Source organism: Chlorocebus sabaeus, chromosome 10 (assembly GCF_047675955.1).
Source record: "Chlorocebus sabaeus isolate Y175 chromosome 10, mChlSab1.0.hap1, whole genome shotgun sequence".
In the NCBI taxonomy this organism is placed as follows: Eukaryota; Metazoa; Chordata; class Mammalia; order Primates; family Cercopithecidae; genus Chlorocebus; species Chlorocebus sabaeus.
The window spans coordinates 63,514,589-63,532,777 of NC_132913.1; the positions used below are offsets into that span (position 1 = coordinate 63,514,589).

The 18,189-nt window shown below is 38.5% G+C and overlaps 1 pseudogene; it reads left to right on the forward strand.

Annotated features, from left to right (window-relative positions):
* Positions 1-16,118: 16,118 nt before the first annotated feature.
* LOC103217383 (small ribosomal subunit protein uS2-like) lies at positions 16,119-16,988 on the forward strand (annotated as a pseudogene).
* The last annotated feature ends 1,201 nt before the right edge of the window (positions 16,989-18,189 follow it).

Genomic DNA, 18,189 nt, shown 5'->3' on the forward strand with positions numbered 1-18,189 from the left:
ATGCAGTGGCCAGATCACTTCTCACTGTAGCCTCAACTTCCTGGGCTGAAGTGATCCTCCCACTTTGGCCTCCCATGTAACTGGGACCACCGTGCCCAGCTAATTTTTAAATTTTTTTGTAGAGATGGAGTGTTACTTTGCTGTCCAGGCTTATTTCAAACTCCTGGCCTTAAGCCATCCTCCCATTTCGGAGGATGGAAATCCCTTCCAAAGTGTTGGGATTACACACATGAGCCACGATGCCCAGCCCAAGTGCTCTTATTTCATCCTTTTTTTTTTTCCCCAGTTCTAATAACTCTTGTGGTGGGCAGCCTTTAAGATAGTCCCAATAATCCCTAACTTCTTGAGTATGGGCTGGACCTAGTAATTTGTTTCTAACCAACAGAATAAGGCAGAAGTAATGAGATTTTGGTTCCGAGATTGGGCTACAGAAAGACTTTGGTTTCCATCACACTTGCCCTTGATTGCTCTTTCACATATTTGCTTTGATGAAAAAACAGCTGCCATGTTTTGAGCTGCCCTATGGAGAGGTCATGTGACAAAGAACTGAGGTAGGCTTCCAAGTGACAGCTAGGGAGGAACCCCAGCCCTCAATATGACAGCTGCAGAGGAAGTGAATCCTGTTAACAACCGTTAGAAGAGAATATTCCCTTAGTCAAGACTTGAGCTGACTGCAGTCTTGAGGCTACGAGAGCTGGCAAAGCTTATGCCTGGATTCTATCCACAAAATCTGTGAGAAAATTTGTGCTTGTTGTCTTAAGCTTCTAAGTTTGGTGGTGATTTGTTCCATAACAGTAGATAACTAACACAACAATGAAGTTTATCATTAAAGAAAGTTTGGAAAATAGAGGGGAAAAATCACCCATAATTTCACCACTGAATCACAAACATTGTTTTAGTTTTTGCATGTTTTATTTCAGTCTGCACACATATTCACACATATATTTATAGTGTAAGCATAATGTGAATAAAATTTTGCCTCCTATTTTTTATTTAACATTAAGCCATAAGTATTTCCATGTGGCTACAAAAATCTTCATAATTATAATTTTTAATGGCTGCACAATATTCTCTCAAGTGAAGGTACCATAAAACAGCTAATTTACTCATTCTCTGTGGGCATTTCAGTTACTTCCTATAGTTCATTTGCAATTAAAAATAATGTTGCAATCAGAATCTTTGTTTCTATAGTACTTTCCTTTTTATCCTCTCCATTTCAATTTCTCCCATGCCACTCTCTTCCTTGGTAATTGCTGTAATAACTCCTCAGATAATCCTCTGTGGTCAATGGATAGCAAAATTTGGGTCAGATCATATCCAAAGCTATCTTTGTTTGTCTCCTCATTAAGTATTAGCTTAGACAGCTATTCATTTTATATTGAAAATTGTCATGCCCAAATACATGGCAATATCAAACTTAAGAAAAATTCCATCTCCCCAATAAGAATATAGTTTTTCAAAGTTTTTAACCAGCTTGAATATACAGTTTTATACATAGAAACAAAGTAGGTAATAGATATTTATGATATTTAATTTCATCATTAATTTTAAAGCAACCTTGCAAAGTTGCTTTATTAGTTTGACATAATGCTTTCTTTTTTGTTCCTGTTGATTCTTACAAATTATTGTGGTCCTTATTGTGGCAAAATATGCCTAATATAAATTTTGTCATTTTGACCATTTTTAAGTTTGCAGTTCAATGGTATTAAGTACATTTACATTGTTGTGCGACTATCTTCACCATGTAACATCAGAATGATACTGTTTTTCTTTTAGGTTAGGAAAAATGCTCCTGAGTGTGATTATAGGGACAGAGGATTTAAATCACGCGCCTGTTAACTTTTAAAATTCAAGCAAATTGCCGTGTCTAAGAGCATGAGCTATAGAGTTAGACACACCTGGATTTGAGTCCTGAATCAGTAATACTTTACAACTGTGGGGAAGTTACTTAACTTTCTAAGCCTCATATTCCTCTTCTACAAAGTGGGGATAATAATTACACTTAATAGTACCTATTAATAATGGCATAAAATTACATGTGCAAACTACTTAGTATGGTTCCTGCCACATAGTAAATACTAATTATTTATTAGTAATTTGTAAACATATGTAATATATAAACACCTATTGACTAATCATTGTCATTATCATCACAAACACAATCCTACAGAATAGGTTGTTCTTTGGATAATGCAGCTCCTGGCATTTTACTGTCTCTGTCATATTCTGCAATGCAAGGAGATTAGAACAATATTTGTGAGCAATATTTGTGGTTTGAACAAGTTGCAATAAAATTATCATTGGGATGATTCAACATGAATTTGAAGGATCAGCTTTTTACAGAGCTAAACAATAACTACAACAAACATAGAATTAAACCACAACACAGTATTCACAGTACACCACAAGGCAGACTTCAATATGAGATAAAGTACGGTGGGAGAGAAGAGAAAATGAGAGAGAGAGAGAGAGAAAGAAGAAATGAATACAAAGAGAATCAAGGAAGCACCTGGTAGTTATGCTATAAAGGAAAGTGATTGAAGAAAAAAAAGGAGGCTGATACATATTCAAGTGCTGCAAATATCCTCACAATACTCTCAAGAGATAGTGAGCAGCATACAAACAAAGAAGCCTAAATGCAGAAAACTTACTTTTCTCAGCGTCACACAACAAATTACTGGTAGAAATGGGATTAGAATGTAGGGTCTTTTTCCCCTAATTCTATTTGCTTTTGGTTCACTGTATTAGTCTAAAGGAGATCTTTTTCACTTGAAATGAGTGGGGTTTTACAGACACAGTTTCTTGGAGAATGGATAAAGCATAGCTGTGCTGGAGAGCTTCCATTTGCCCCTGAGATCCACTCTCACCATTGTCCATCTTGCTCTCTGCACCAGTCTCATCTAGACAGCCTCCATCAAAGGGCTCCCTTGCACTCCAACTTCCTGTGAGTATTACCAAATAAGACTGGTGGGAGGAGAGTACTTATTCTTCTGTTTCCTCTCTGAGAGGTTTCATCAGCTTGGTGCCTCCGCTCCCATCTGGTGATCCTCTGCACATAACCTTTCTCTCTTGAGGTTCCAGTAATTTCTTTATTCCCTTGCATGTATTGCAGGGTGGCAACAGTCCTGGGGCACTGCAGTGCTATCCCTTGTTAATTCTCTTTAGCCTACTCACACCCTTGTAAATAGTGCCCTTACCAAACTCTCCTTAAATTATCCATTTTTAGTGTGCCATCTGTTTTCCACTGGGACTTTGAGTGATACACAAACTTTATTGTCACAAACCAGAACTTTTAGGAAAGAAAGAGGGGGCATCTTGACCAAAGAAGGATCTGGTTTCTCATTACTCCGGACTGGGTTTGGCAGATGCTAATGCTAAAGGGAGATAAGTTATTCCAACAACGATGAGTCTAAGAAAACTGGGCTGGGTGTGGTGGTTTACACCTGTAATCCCAGCACTTTGAGAGGCCGAGGCAGGAGGATTGCTGGAGCCCAGGAGCTTGAGACCAGCCTGGCCAACATAAGGAGACTCTGTCTCTACAAAAGAAAAGAAAAATAGCTGGGCATAGTGGCATGCATTTGTAGTCCCAGCTACTCAGGAGGCTGAAAAGGGAGGATTGTTTGAGCGCAGGAGGTCAAGGCTGCAGTGTGCCATGATTGTGCCACTGTCCTGTCTCAAAAAACAAAAAACAAAAAAGTAAACCAGATCCTTCCCCTTCCAGTCGAAGGTGAAGGGGCATTTCTATCAGTTTCAGCATATCATGAAAAGAGTCCTGGGCTGTGCAGTGAACTTTTGTCCTGGGCTATCCTAGGGAGATGACAGTCACATTCCTCCTGAGTATAGCCTGGACCGCTGTCAAGAGTGGCTAGGCAATCTGGGGCTGAGCTTTCCAGACATCTATTGATTCTTAAAAATTATATAACTAAAAGTCAACCAAATCCTCACTTTTCAAGCCTATCATTCACACCTAAATTACAGTATTATAATCAAGCTTTGCATTTGTCTTAGTCTACTTTGTGTTGCTATAACAAAACACCTGGGGCTGAATAATTTATAAAGAAAAGATGTTTCTTTAGCTCAGGGTTCTGCAGGTTGGGAAGTTCAAGGGGCATGGTACCAGCATCTGCTCAGCTTCTGTCTCATGCTGCTTCCATTCATGGCAGAAAGCAGAATCAAAGCAGGCATGTGCAAAGAGATCAAACAGCAAGAGAGGTAGCAAGAGAGAGAAACTGAGGGAGCCATACTCTTTTTAACAGTTCGCTGTCTCAGAAACTAATCCATTCCCATAAGAGTGAGGACTCACTCAACCCTTTGGTGAGGAATTAATCAATTCATGAGGGGCCTGCTCCCATGACCTAAACACCTCCCACTAGGCTCTACCTACCAACATTGGCACATTGGAGATCAAATTTCAACACGAGTTTTGGTGGGTGCAAACCACACCCAAACCAAAGCAGTATCTCAGGCATTCAGACTTTGAATTCTTTAAAGAACAGTCTAGTGACCAAAGAAAGTGTTTTTACAAAGTGTCATTTGTTTGGAGATCCCCAGACTCCAGATAAGAGATTGTCCTGAGAACCCCTATCAAGATACCACTGTTGTTTTATATGGGAAAGATAGCCTTGACATTGGAGCTGAGGCATTTGCCACTTTATGTCCTCTCTTGAGAATGCTTTATACATTTGACGGGGCAGAGGCAAGACCCCAAAATCAGGCTCCAGTCAGCTGAGATAACTTCTATTCTGCAGGTAATGGGAAAGACCAACGCTAATCTCACTTTTGTTTGTTTGTTTTGTTTTTGAGATGGAGTCTCACTCTTTCACCCAGGCTAGAGTGCAGTGGTATGATGTTGGCTTACTGCAACCTCTACCTCCTGGGTTCAAGCGATTCTTCTGCCTCAGCCTCCCGAGGAGCTGGGACTACAGGCATGTGCCACCACATCCGGCTAATTTTGTATTTTTAGTAGAGATGGGGTTACACCATGTTGACCAGGTTGGTCTTGAACTCCTGACCTCAGGTGACCTGCCCACCTCGGCCTCCCAAAGTGCTGAGATTACAGGCATGAGCTACTGCGCTTGGCCTAATCTCACTTTTAAACCCGCTGACTGTCTACTTAGCTATCTTGCTTTCTCTAACTGCTTTTAGCTTTAATTGTCTACCTTTCTCTTTGGTATATAACTATGTAGAGGCTTCCTTGTATTGTTACTTCAATGGCCCATGCTTATTCATTTATTGGATATTTATTGAGTGGGCAGGAACTGGGTTATTATGTGCAGTTGTAATATGATAAATACAGACCCTACTCTCACAGAGTTTACAGTCTAGGAGAGGTCATGGATACATGAAGAGATCATTACACGTATTTGTTCCTGGTTTTGCCAACTTCCTCTTAGGGATAGGGCAGAACTCATATCTATTCTTTTGTATCCATTGAGTACCAAGCATATAGGTAATATTCAGTAAATACTTTTTATGTTTCTTGATAGTAAGTCAGAGTTTGTTACTCTGTCTGCCGTGGTGTTAAAGGCATCACAGGTACCTAGCCTCAAAGTAAAGAAGGAAATGAGATTGGGAATAATGCTTGCTTAGCTCTCTGTACACTCTGAAACAGTTGTCAAATCAGACTGTATAGCTCCAGATGTCTGATAGACTGGGCCAGCTCCTGCATTTCAGTCCTTCTTCCTGGGGCCTCAGATGCTCCCGGTCTTGGTGAGCCACACTACCCCATTGTGAAAACCCTTTTCCAATAAGGAGAAGACCAAAGAGGAAAGAACAGGGAGCTCTGTGGCTAAACTGACTTCAACTCTCAGGGATGAGAAGACTTTTTCCAACCCATCTCATTAAAGAGAGTGGGAAAGTAAAGACTTTATCTGAGGCTCACTGGAGTTCAGTCACAATCTATTGTTTTAGTTTTCTTACTAAATTCTTGGTATTTATTGCCACTGACTGATATATTTTACCATTGCTCTCTTATGAACTAAAGTGCCCAGTAATTCAAACGACTATATTCTGAGATTGTTTGGGAGTGGTTCACTTCAATTCCTAATTTAATTTCCAACACTCCTAGTCTTTTTGACTTTGAGTCAAAGGGAATGTTATTTATGAATTCATCAGGATTTTCATGATGGAAATAGTTTTGTTTAGGGAAACTGAGTAGTTTAAAATGGACAGTAGACCTTATATTGGTCACCATCTCTTGGTATTAACGTCATCCCATCTATCTAGGTACCCAAAAACTCAAATTAAAAAGTTACACCAATTAAAGCATGGTAATTTTGTCCATAACTTTCTTCAAAACTTTTATTTTTATGTAGTTATCTATTTAGGAACCTATTTTTATTCCAGCCAGCATGTTCTTCTCACATTTGTAGTAATTTGCTCATGATCTTAGGTCTTCTTTTTAACTTTTAGGCCATTGGAACATCCTCACTTGTGTCTGCAAGGCACTCGGTAATGCCCCCTCCCCACCAGTGCTTACTCTGCTGCTGGACTAAGTCCTAAACTGCTTTTGTAGACCCAGTCTGGTGTTCCCCCATCCCTCTGAGATTCTCTCTGTCGGTGACTCTATAACTCATTTGTCCATCGAGTTCTCACCTTGTCCTTTGGATTGGAAAGACACCAGTAGTCTTCAGATTATAACTTCAGCATCATCTCCTGGCTCCCCCATTCTAGCAATTCCTTAATGTCATCTCAGGACATGCTCTCCCACGTTCCACTTAGAAGGAGACATGATGCTCCCATCAGACTTGATACAGGTTTGAGGTGGTACTCAGATGCTCTGTTCCTTAATTTAATTAGTTAATTAATTTATTTTGCTAATTAAACATTGATTTGTGGAAGCTGGTGGAATGGGTAGGACCAGAAACCAACCCAGAGGTGGGCTCAGTGCTGAGTGCTCTAGATAAGCCAAACTCAAAGTCTTAGCAGAATTAGAATATGCATTGACAGAAACCAGTAACTGCTACTTACAGTTATTACTTCAATATTTATAGTTCTTATGTTGTTTAAGTCATTTTTATAACAAAGATGAATTAACTGAACTGTGAAAAACATAATATTCCTTAAGGATTCTCTAGCCAAATGAGCAATAAATTTCAAGGTAGAGAAAAAAGAATAAAATTAAGACTGCATTCACCTAGGCAGAATGAACAAGGAATCTGTAATAAGTTATCAGTTAGAATTAGGTTTAGCTGCAAGTAACAGAGACACAAAAAGTAATATACTGGCTTTAACAAGATGGAGTTGCACTTTTCTTTCATGTAAAACTACAAATCAGCCGGGCGCGGTGACTCACGCCTATAATTCCAGCACTTTGGGAGGCCAATGTGGGCAGATCACCTGAGGTCAGGAGTTCGAGACCAGCCTGGCCAACATGGTGAAACCCCATGTTGTTTCTACTGAAAATACAAAATTAGCCAAGGGTGGTTGTGCATGCCTGTAGTCCCAGCTACTCAGGAGGCTGAGGTCAGAGAATCGCTTGAACCCTGGAGACAGAGGTTGCAGTAAGCTGAGATCTTGCCATTGCACTCCAGTTTGGATGACAGAGCAAGACTCCATCTCAAAAAAACAAAACAAAACAAAACAAAAAAAACAAAGTCTAGAAGTAGGCAGTCCTTGAAATCATCAGGGATTCAAACTTCTGTCTTTTTGTTTTCCTATCTTTGATGTTCCATCTTATAATCCAAAATGGCTGCTAAAGTTCCAGCTATTACATGTGCATTTCAGCTAACAGGAAAGGATATTATATAAAGCTTAGTCATGTGGCCATATCTAGCTGGTGGAGAAGCTGGGAAATGTCTTTATTCCACGTGGCTATATTTGTTCTGGTGGGCTTTATTCTGGGTTGGCTAGCTAAAAGTCAGTATTATTGCAAGAAAGAGGGAGAGAATAAATGTTGGGGAATAGACAAATATGACGTAACTGGGAACTATTGGGAGTAAAGTATCCATGAGAATTTCATGAAAACAAGTCTCAAAAAATTTGTCTTTCCACATTAAATACATAATTTAAAATATACATTAAACCATTTTCAGGAAGAGTTTTCTAATAAAGCCAAAAGCACAACTCTCAAGAACCTGGTGTCAGAAGCACATCACAAGTGATCACTCTTAATGTAGGTATTAGGAATGAAGAAGAGCGAGTGAATGTTGAAAACAGAGGGCCTCAGAGACGTATGGATAAATGAACTCTGGAAGGATAAAAGCAGCCTGCCACGACTTGAGAAATGATTTTGATCGTTGTCAGTGGAGTTACTCTGAATCACAGATTTGGGACTTAGGGAGTTTTATTTTAGTCTCATTCTCCTAAACAGCCTTTCTGTACTTGGCTTTAAAAATCAGGGAAAGAAATTTCAACTCCAAAGGTCAACAATAGTTTTTTTCAAAGGGGCATTTCTTCCTCTAAAATGAGTCAGTTTCAATTCAATTCTGACTTGCCATTTCCTGCAGCAATAATATAACCAGTGGTGCTCTAAGTTAACTTAATGGACTTACCTCACTATTAGGTAGTGATATATGTACCACAAAGAATAGAGTTCACTAGTTTGTGTGAAGAAAAAAAACAAAACCCAAAGAACTTTTCCCATGAACCAGCCCTCACCATCACATTTTGGCCCCATTTATTCCCTCTGGAGGATGATTAGACCTAAATCCCTGGCGGGTGGGTACTCTTTTTCACTGGGTGTCCCAAGTGTCTAGCACAGTGGTCCTCATAAAGCTGGCTCTCCAAAAATACTTGTTGAAACTATCTGAAAATGGTTCATAAGAGACAATAACAAAAAGCACAAAATAAAAATTAATAACACATCTTTTTGTTGGTCTTAAATCATTTCTAATAGCTCTAAGATAAAATAAAATTCATGGTAAGATGGTACTGAGAAGTCTTGAGTGTAAAGAAGTGATGAAGGAAAAATATTTATTTGACAACTGCTCTTCAGTGTGAAAAATCCACAGCTGTAAACCACAATGAAGCAAAGAAAACCTAATCTGTAAGAGCCTAAGCATTTTACCATACTAGATTTCAGGAAACATGTCTATTCCTTTTGCTATTTCTGTTTGCCAGTTCTTCTGCCATTTGCCAAAATAAAGATGTCCTTTCTCCAGCCCAAACTCAGCTGCAAGGGTGAACTAATGACTTTAGAATAGAAGACAGATGCTTCCTGCAGGAGGATTCTGGGGGAAGACAAAGAACGTGTAACCAGGACTGGTTACAGTATTTGTGAGGCCCCGTGAAAAATGAAAACACAGGGCCCTTGTTTCGAAATCTGGGGAAAAGTGCCATTAAACGTACTTAAACATAAAGCTTTTTTCTTGCTTCCACAGTTTTTCTCTTGACTTGTCATGGTGTTGTTTGTTATTTAATGCTGGTCTAAGTGAAGAAAAATTAAAAATTTAAATTATTGGCATAATTTTTAAAAACCATTCATCTTTATATTATGGAATGCTAGTTTTAAATGCAAAACTGAATTTAGAACCACTGATATAATATAATTTGTATTTTGTATCTTGTGCATGCATATGTATTTTGTTCTTTCCAGAACATTGGAAATGATGCAAAAAACCTAACAACTGTTTTTTATTCCACTTTTCGACACATGCCTGTTCTACCAATACTCTGTGGAAGCCAGTGACTCCCATAAAGTGTTTATCTATTTGCTTCTGTCTTGCTGATCTCCCATACTGGGTCCACTGGAATTCTCTGCTCATAGAACATAAGAAGGCTGTATGCAAATGAGGTGGCAAGGAACAATATACAAACATATTGTGCACATTGTTCATGCAAAAACACCATTGTTTCTCTGGGCTTCACTTACAAAATACAAGTTTAAGATAACATTATTATTAATTTCAAGATGGTGACCACAGAGCACTAAACCAAGCATGAGACCCTCCTGACTGTGGGACTCTGTGACTGTGCATGTCATGCACCTGTGAAACCAGTTCTGCATGTCACCAAGGTAAGAGTTGCCTGTCTTCTCCTTCTCTTTTCCAGTAATTTGAAGAATCAGTAATCACTGGAAGAGCACAAACAAAATAAGCACATGCCAATGGGGAAGCATTAAAAAATAACTTGGTAATGAATAACTCAAGCCTTAGATGAATCTTGAAATGTGGTAAAAAAAAAAAAATTAATAGAAAAAAAGCCACTTGTAGTCAATGTTCATTTGAAAGCCATCTTTAATCATGTAGTTCTGTGGAAAACTAGTGGTTAAATTTTCTAAAGAATGAATCACTTTTGGTTTATTGCTGCAAATCTTACAACTTTTTAAATATGAAAATTAAAACATACAGAAAAGTAATATAAGAGAAATATCCTCATAATTTTAATATATTTTGAAAATGTATTGCATATATCTACCATTTTTATTTTAATTTTCAATTCAGGCAGATAATATAAGAATAAGCAAGATAGCAATCTTGTTTTCTTTTCATACCCTAAAATTTTGTATTATTTTGTTGATGTGAGACAGCAACATAATAGCCCCAAAGGAAAATCTATTAAAGAGTTTCAATTTGAAGGGTTTAAAGAAACAATGATAAATAAGTCATTAATGTGTTTTCATTTTAATGTATCTTTTTAATATTAGGGTGAAAAATTCAGTCATATTTTCAAATTATCAATACAAACATAAAAAACTATATTATAATGATATGAATAATCATATGACAAAAGGGCTATGATTAAGCTGTATGCCTTCTTTGCGGATATAAAAGTATTTCTGCAAAACAAAGATGTATTATATATTAAGTAATAATTGTTTATAATAAAATTAACAAAAAGCCAGGTCACCCTTGTGCTTAATCAATATTCCTTAAAAACCACTTTTTCCAGCACACACACAATTATGCATTGAATATTTCTGAAAGAACCCTCAGGAATGTGTTAATTAAGTGATTCCACACCACTGAGAATGAGACTGACTGGGTGTTCAGAGGGAGAACTTTTACTTTTTGCCTTTTCCTCATCTTCTGTACTGTTTAGATTTTTTAGTCATGAACATTTTATTTTAATAATAAAAAATCTAGGTAATTTTATAAGTCTAATTTTAGAAGGATAATAAAGTAACTCAGTGACTACGTATAAAATACATAGTATGTATTTGTACACTAATATAAATGCAGTAGTGGATAGTACACATTGTACATATGTGTCGCTACAATGCTTTCATTTTGTTCTTTAAAAAATTTTTTAATTAAAAAATGTTTATTGCGAATTGCTAAGTTATAATTGTATATATTTTATGGGGGTACAAAATGATTTCATGATTAATGAATATAATGTAGAATAATTAAATAAAGCTAATTAACATATTTATCACCTCAAATACCTATCATTTTATGTGGTGAGAACACTTGAAATGCACTCCTAGTGATTTTGGAATATACAATACATTATTATTAACTATATTCACCATGCTGTACCCATAGAGCTAAAAAAAACCCCTTAATCCTCTTAATTGAGGATTTGTACTCATTGAGCATTATCTCCCCATTTCTTCCACACCCCAGCCTCTGACAACCACCATTCTACTCTGCTTCTATAAGTCTGAATGTTTTAAATTCCACATATAAGTGAGAACACGCGGTATTTGTCTTTCTGTGTCTGGCTTATTTCACTTAGCATGTCTTCCAATTTCATCCACGTTGTTGCACATGACAGAAATTCTTTCTAAGTCTGAATAGTACTCCATTATGTATATGTACCACGTTTTCTTTATCCATTCATCTGTTGATGAGGTTGGTTTTATAGCTTGGCTACGTCAATAGTGCTGCAGTGAACATGGGAGTGCAGACATCTCTTGGACACACTGATACTGAAGCTTTTGGGTAAATTCCCATAAGTAGGATTGCTGGATCTAATTTCATTCTTATGTTGGCCTGAGCCACTCTCCAGCCCAAGGGGATCATTGCACTAATAATATCACTGGAGAGTCTCCAGAGGACATGTCTGCAAAGGGAGAAAGACTTTTTGTAATAGCAGAGCTTAATTGTCAATGATGAGGAAGAGCGGTATCCATGAACCTTTTCCTGTCATATGTTGTATATAAATGATATTCTTCCATACTTTTAAAACATTTTAATGGAAAAATTCAAAGATACACAAAAGTAGAGAGAAAAATATAATGAACCCCCACGTACCCATCAACCAACTTCAATCATCATCAATTCATGTCTAATCTTATTTTGTTCATACTGTACCCCGCTCACTTCCCCACTCCCAAGTGAATTATTTAGGAGAAAATCCAAATATATCTTTTAATTCTTAAGTATTTCACTATGTATTTCTAAAAGGACTCAAAAAAAGTAACCACAATACCATTATCACATCTTTTATAAAAAACCTAATAATTCCCTGATTTTGCTAAATATCCAGTCATTGTCCAAATTCCCCTGATTTCTTCATAAATATGTATTTTAAAGCCAATTTATCTATAGAATATTTTTTAGTCTAGATTCCCCCTTCCTTATATTTACCCTTTATATGTTGAAAAAACCAGCTAATTTTTCCTGTAGGGTTTTCCATATCCGGGATTATGCTGATTGCAACTCCCTGTCATTGTTTAATGTTTTCTGTCCCCTATATTTCTTGCAAATTTGTAGTTAGATACGGATGCTTAATCAGAGCAGGCTCTATTTGAGGGAAGACTACTCCTTAAGTGGTATTGTGTATTCCCTACGCATCACATCTGGAGGCACATAATGCCTGTTTTTCCTCTCTCTTTTTTTTTGAGATGTAGTCTCACTCTGTTGCCCGGGCTGGAGTGCAGTAGCGTGATCTCAGTTCACTGCAACCTCCACCTCCTGGGTTCAAGCAATTCTTCTGTCTCAGTCTCCCAAGTAGCTGGGATTACAGGTGCCTGCCACCACGCCTGGCTAATTTTTTTGTATTTTCACTAGAGACGGGGTTTCACCATGTTGGCGAGACTAGTTTTGAACTCCTGACCTCAAGTGATCCACCTGCTTCAGCTTTCCAAAGCGCTAGGATTACAGGCAAAAGCCACTGCTCTTGGCCTTTTATCTCTCTTTTAGTGATGTTAACACTGATCCCATAGTTTAGGAGCTATTAGCGTAGTATATTGCAGTAGCTTCCTCACTGGTCTTCCCATTTTTTCCTTGCTCCCACCTCATCCCACCTCATCAAGGATATTCTTTATGGAGGGACTGAACTTTGTGTTGGCTGGGCAGTTTTGCTAATTTTGGTGGGGCTTGACTGTATGGTTTTTCTGATCTCAGCTAGGGCTCTCTCACTGGTTGACCAGCTGTTTGTCTAATCTAGAGTGGCCTCCACTGGGACAGCTCATTTGTTCCTTGTATGTCATCCCACAGTAGGCAAATTCAGGCATGATCTTGTGGCAATCATAGGGTTCCAAGAGTCTTCTAAATTTTAAATCATCCGATACACTAACAGATCATTCTTTCTTAGCAGAGCAAGTTATTCATTAGACTTCCAATTAGTTTTCAATATGAACATTCAATACATATACAATATGTGATAGATCTGACCTTTCTGGAGTTTTGGCAGTTCATTTTGTCTCTTATGTAATAGGATAAGGTTTATCATTAACATTTGCTAGTTCTTGTACTTACATAGCTTTACAGACTTTCTGACATGATTAAAGGTCTTTATCATTTTGTTCTTGAGCTTGTCAGTTCAATCCACACCAGAATTCTTTATTTCCTTTAATTTGTCTCATTGACTCTTTTACTTCCTGCACAATTCCTCTTCTTTTCTTTTTGACAGCCCAAGCAGATTTATAGACAGTCTTGTTTTATCTGTGCTGATGTATCTATTCAGTTTATCTCTGGGAGATTCAGGAGAAACCTGTTGAAGTTCATGTTTATATGCTTTTGTGATATTAAATTAACAAATGTTAGGCACTGACGGAGTTGAGAAACAAAAATAGAGGGATGGCAAACCCAGGCACATGTAGATGGAAGGGTCACTTGGGAAAGTGACCCTTCTATGAGATATGGAATATTTTCCCTGAATGTTGGAAGAAATTCTGCCAACTTATTTATTTCTTCCATAACTTAGTGTTTGGTCTCTTAAAGTATACAAACAAGACATATATAGTTTTCCTTGACCAAATGTAACACCATATTTTAAAGTTCTGTATCATATTCTACAAGCTATTTTAAACATATCAATTTACTTGTGCTAACAAAACCTTGTGGGATACCTCAGGAGATATTAAACTTAGTCTATAGGTTAAAAAAAGCTAATGCTCAGGAAATTGACTTTCCTTTAACTAATGGTAGAGCAGAGGATGAGGCTAGAGCTCACAGGCCTAACTCTATACTCGGAGGCAACCCCTTGCTAAGTGCATACTCAAGGCAGAATATCTTCTGGCCCGAACCTGAAGGATGTTACATAACAAACTATTTTGCTTGGAAATTAATAAGGGAAAGCACTGGATGGATTTTGCTAAGCAACACAGTGATCTCCAAATGTCAAGCAAGTAGAAAATAAAAAGATAAATATGTTTTCAGAACTTAGCCAGCTTCATGTGGGTCACCACAGCCTTGTGTGAGACAAGATAAAAAATAATTTAAAACTCTAAAGGCTTAAGTGTCTCACGTTACACGTTCTTACAATCTGTCTTGGAACTCCAAAAAGGTTTTTTGAATACCATTATCACTAGTCAGTTAAAAATATTAGCTTCACACGGATTATCAGTAAAATATTAAAAATATTTCTTGAATGTCTTAACACTGTGTTCACTATTTTCAAGGAGCAATTTGATGGAAATAAAGTTTGTCCTAGTAACTTTTTAGAGACAGGAATCCCTTTTGAGTCATAGACCACTTAAGGATCTTTTGAAAACTATGACTTATCTCCTTAGAAAATGCATCTTTAGACCCCAGCAAAAAATAAAAGTACTGCTGTAAAAAAAAAAAAAAAGAAAGAAAGAAAGAAAGAAAGACAGACAGACAGACAGACAGACAGAAAGAAAGAAAGAAAGAAAGAAAGAAAGAAAGAAAGAAAATAAAATATATCTTTGAACATATACTTTACATCCAGAATTTGGGGTTTTGTGGGCATTCCAGAGCCCTTCCATGGATCCTCTACACCTGAGTTACGGGCTTCAGTTGTCCCTAGTGTAATGAGAAGAAACTAAGTATGGAATCAAATATGCCCCTAACTTGCCATCTGATCTTGTTTCTTTGTTTGTTTGAGACAGGGTCTTGCTCTGTTGCCCAGGCTGGAGTGCAATGGCGTGATCTTGCTCACTACAACCTCCACTCCCCCAGGTCAAGTGATCTTCCCACTTCAGCCTCCCAAGTAGCTGGGACTATAGGTGAGTGCCACCATGCCCGCATAATTTTTGTATTTTTTGTAGAGACGGGATTTTGCCTTGTTGTCCAGGCTGGTCTCGACCTCCTGGACTCAAGCGATCCACCTGCCTTGGCCTCCCAAAGTGCTACGATTACAGGTGTGATCCACTGTACCTGGCTGCCACCTGATCTTGATAAAGTCATTTGGTATCTTTAGGACACAGTTCATCATCTGTGAAATAAGAAATATAGCTAGATAACCTTCCAGATATAACTGCCTTTGCTCTTTGGAGCTAATAAGCTGGCTGAGAAGATAAAATGGTCACAAAAATATTCAAGGCAGTTTTTTCTCCTGATATTTATTATAAAAATTTTCAAACAGCAAAATGGAAAGATTTTATAGTGACCACCCATATATCCATCACTTAAATTCTGCCATTAAGCTTTATTATATATTTATTCATGTAGCCATTTCTCTATCCTGGAGTACAGTGCTCGGTGCGATCTCGGCTCACTGCAACCTCCGCCTCTCAGGCTCAAGCAATCCTCCCACCTCAGCCTCCCGAATAGCTAGAACTCCAGGAGCACACCACCACACCAAGCTAATTATTTTTTCTTGTGGAGACAGAGTTTCACCAGGTTCCCCAGGTTGGTCTCAAACTCCTGAGCTCAAGCAATCTGCCTGCCTAGGTCTCCGAAAGTGCTGGGATTACAGGTGTGAGTCACTGCACCTGGCCCAATTCATCCTTTTATGAATATATTTTGCCTTTCTGCACTACCCACAGAAGGATCCATACTGTGTTGTTCTGGATTCCCTTTGTAACTTAAAGGAAAACGTTCACAATGTCCAGAGCCCTTGATGTCCTGCCAATGAAGAAGGAGGACGTCCTCAAGTTCCTTTCAGCAGGAACCCGCTTAGGTGGCACCAACCTTGACTTCCAAATGGAACAGTACATCTATAAAATGAAAAGTGATGGCATCTACATCCTAAATCAGAAGAAGACCTGGGAGAAGTTTCTGCTGGCAGCTCGTGCCATTGTTGCCATTGAAAACCCTGCTGATGTCAGTGTCATATCCTCCAGAAAAACTGGCCAGAAAGCCATGCTGATATTTGCTGCTGTCACTGGAGCCAGTCTTGTTGCTGGCTGCTTCACTCCTAGAACATTCGCTAACCAGATCCAGGCGGCCTTCCAGGAGCCACGACTTCTGGTGGTTTCTGATCCCAGGGCTGATCACTAGCCCCTCACAAAGGCATTTTATGTTAACCTACTTACCATTGCTTTGTGTCACACAGATTCTCCTCTGTGCTATGTGGACATTGTCATCCCATGCAACAACAAGGGAGCTCACTCAGGGGGTTTGACGTGGTGGATGCTGGCCTGGAAAGTCCTGCACATGCCTCTCACCATTTCCCACAAACATCCATGGGATGTTCTGCCTCATCTCTACTTCTACAGAGATCCTGAAGAGATGGAAAAAGACCAGGCTGCTGCTGAAAAGGCTATGACCAAGGAGGAATTTCAGGGTGAACAGATGTGCCAGCTCCTGAGTTCTCGGCTACTCAGCCTGAGGGTGCAGACTGGTCTGAACGCATGCAGGTGCCCTATTCAGCAGTTCTCTACTGAAGCCTGGAGTGCTCAGCCTGCCACGGGAGACTGGTGTGCAGCTCCCACTGCTCCGGACACTGAATGGGTAGGAGCAACCACTGAATAGCCTTAAGCTCTTAAGCTGTTCTTTGCACAGGCACTTGAGCAACATGGAAATAATGTTGATGGAAAATAAGCATCAGTTTCTAAATCAAAGGTAAAAATAAATAAATATATTTCAAAGTAAATCACAGATTCCCTATATTCCCCCTAAATATTTCAGCATGCATATCAAGTTCAATATTTGTTTATAGTTTTCTTCTTTTGATGTAAAATTTACTTATGAAGGAATGCACAAATCTTAAGTTTACATTTGTTGAGTTTTGGCAAATAATATCGTTCTTTATAACTCAGGGGTCACCAGCCCTTGGGCCACAGACTGGTACCAGGCCACACAGCAGGAGGTGAGCTGGCACTACTGCCTGAGCTCTGCCTCCTGTCAAATCTGCAGCAGCATTAGATTTTCATAGGAGCTGGAACCCTATTTTGAACTACATGTGCAAGGAATCTAGGTTATGGTGCTTCTTATTAGAATCTAACTAATGCCTGATGATCTGAGGTGGAACAGCTTCATCCCAAAACCACCACGCCCATCCTCCCTACCTTCCTTCCCCCTCCTCAGCTGTCCCTGCTGGAAAAATTGTCTCCCCACCCACCCCCATGCCCTGTTCCTGGAAAAATTGTCTCTCAAGAGATCGGTCCCTAATGCCAAAAGGGTTGGAAACCACTGTCATAACTGAATCCTTGCTACACTCTGACACCCTTGTCCTTTCTCCCTTTACCGCACTCACCTGGAGAAACTAAAACTTTGCTTAAATCCCACTCTCCTGATAAAAATTGATCTATGCCATTGAATAAGACAAGACAAAAATGACTATGTTGACTATTTCAAATTTAAGATTACTAACATCTAGTGGGCCTTTAATGCTTCCCAGAAATTATCCTATATTTGCCTAGCTCCATCTTTAAACCAACATTTTTCAAATTATCCATAGTAAGAGAGACCAGCTTCTTATAATTTTAAATCCATCTTGGTATAATACTTCGGTAAATTACAACGAAAATAGGCTGCAAGAAAAATGAAATAAAGAAAGACATAAAAATATGAGTCTCTAATTTCTATTTTTACACTTAATAGTCATAAAATTACTCTGTCCAGTTGCTACAGAATCTTCTAAATGCATATTCTTAATTTCTGAAGTCATCTTTTCATGGACAGATAATAATTTGCAAAACAAACAAACAAACAAACAAACAAAAAAAAAAAA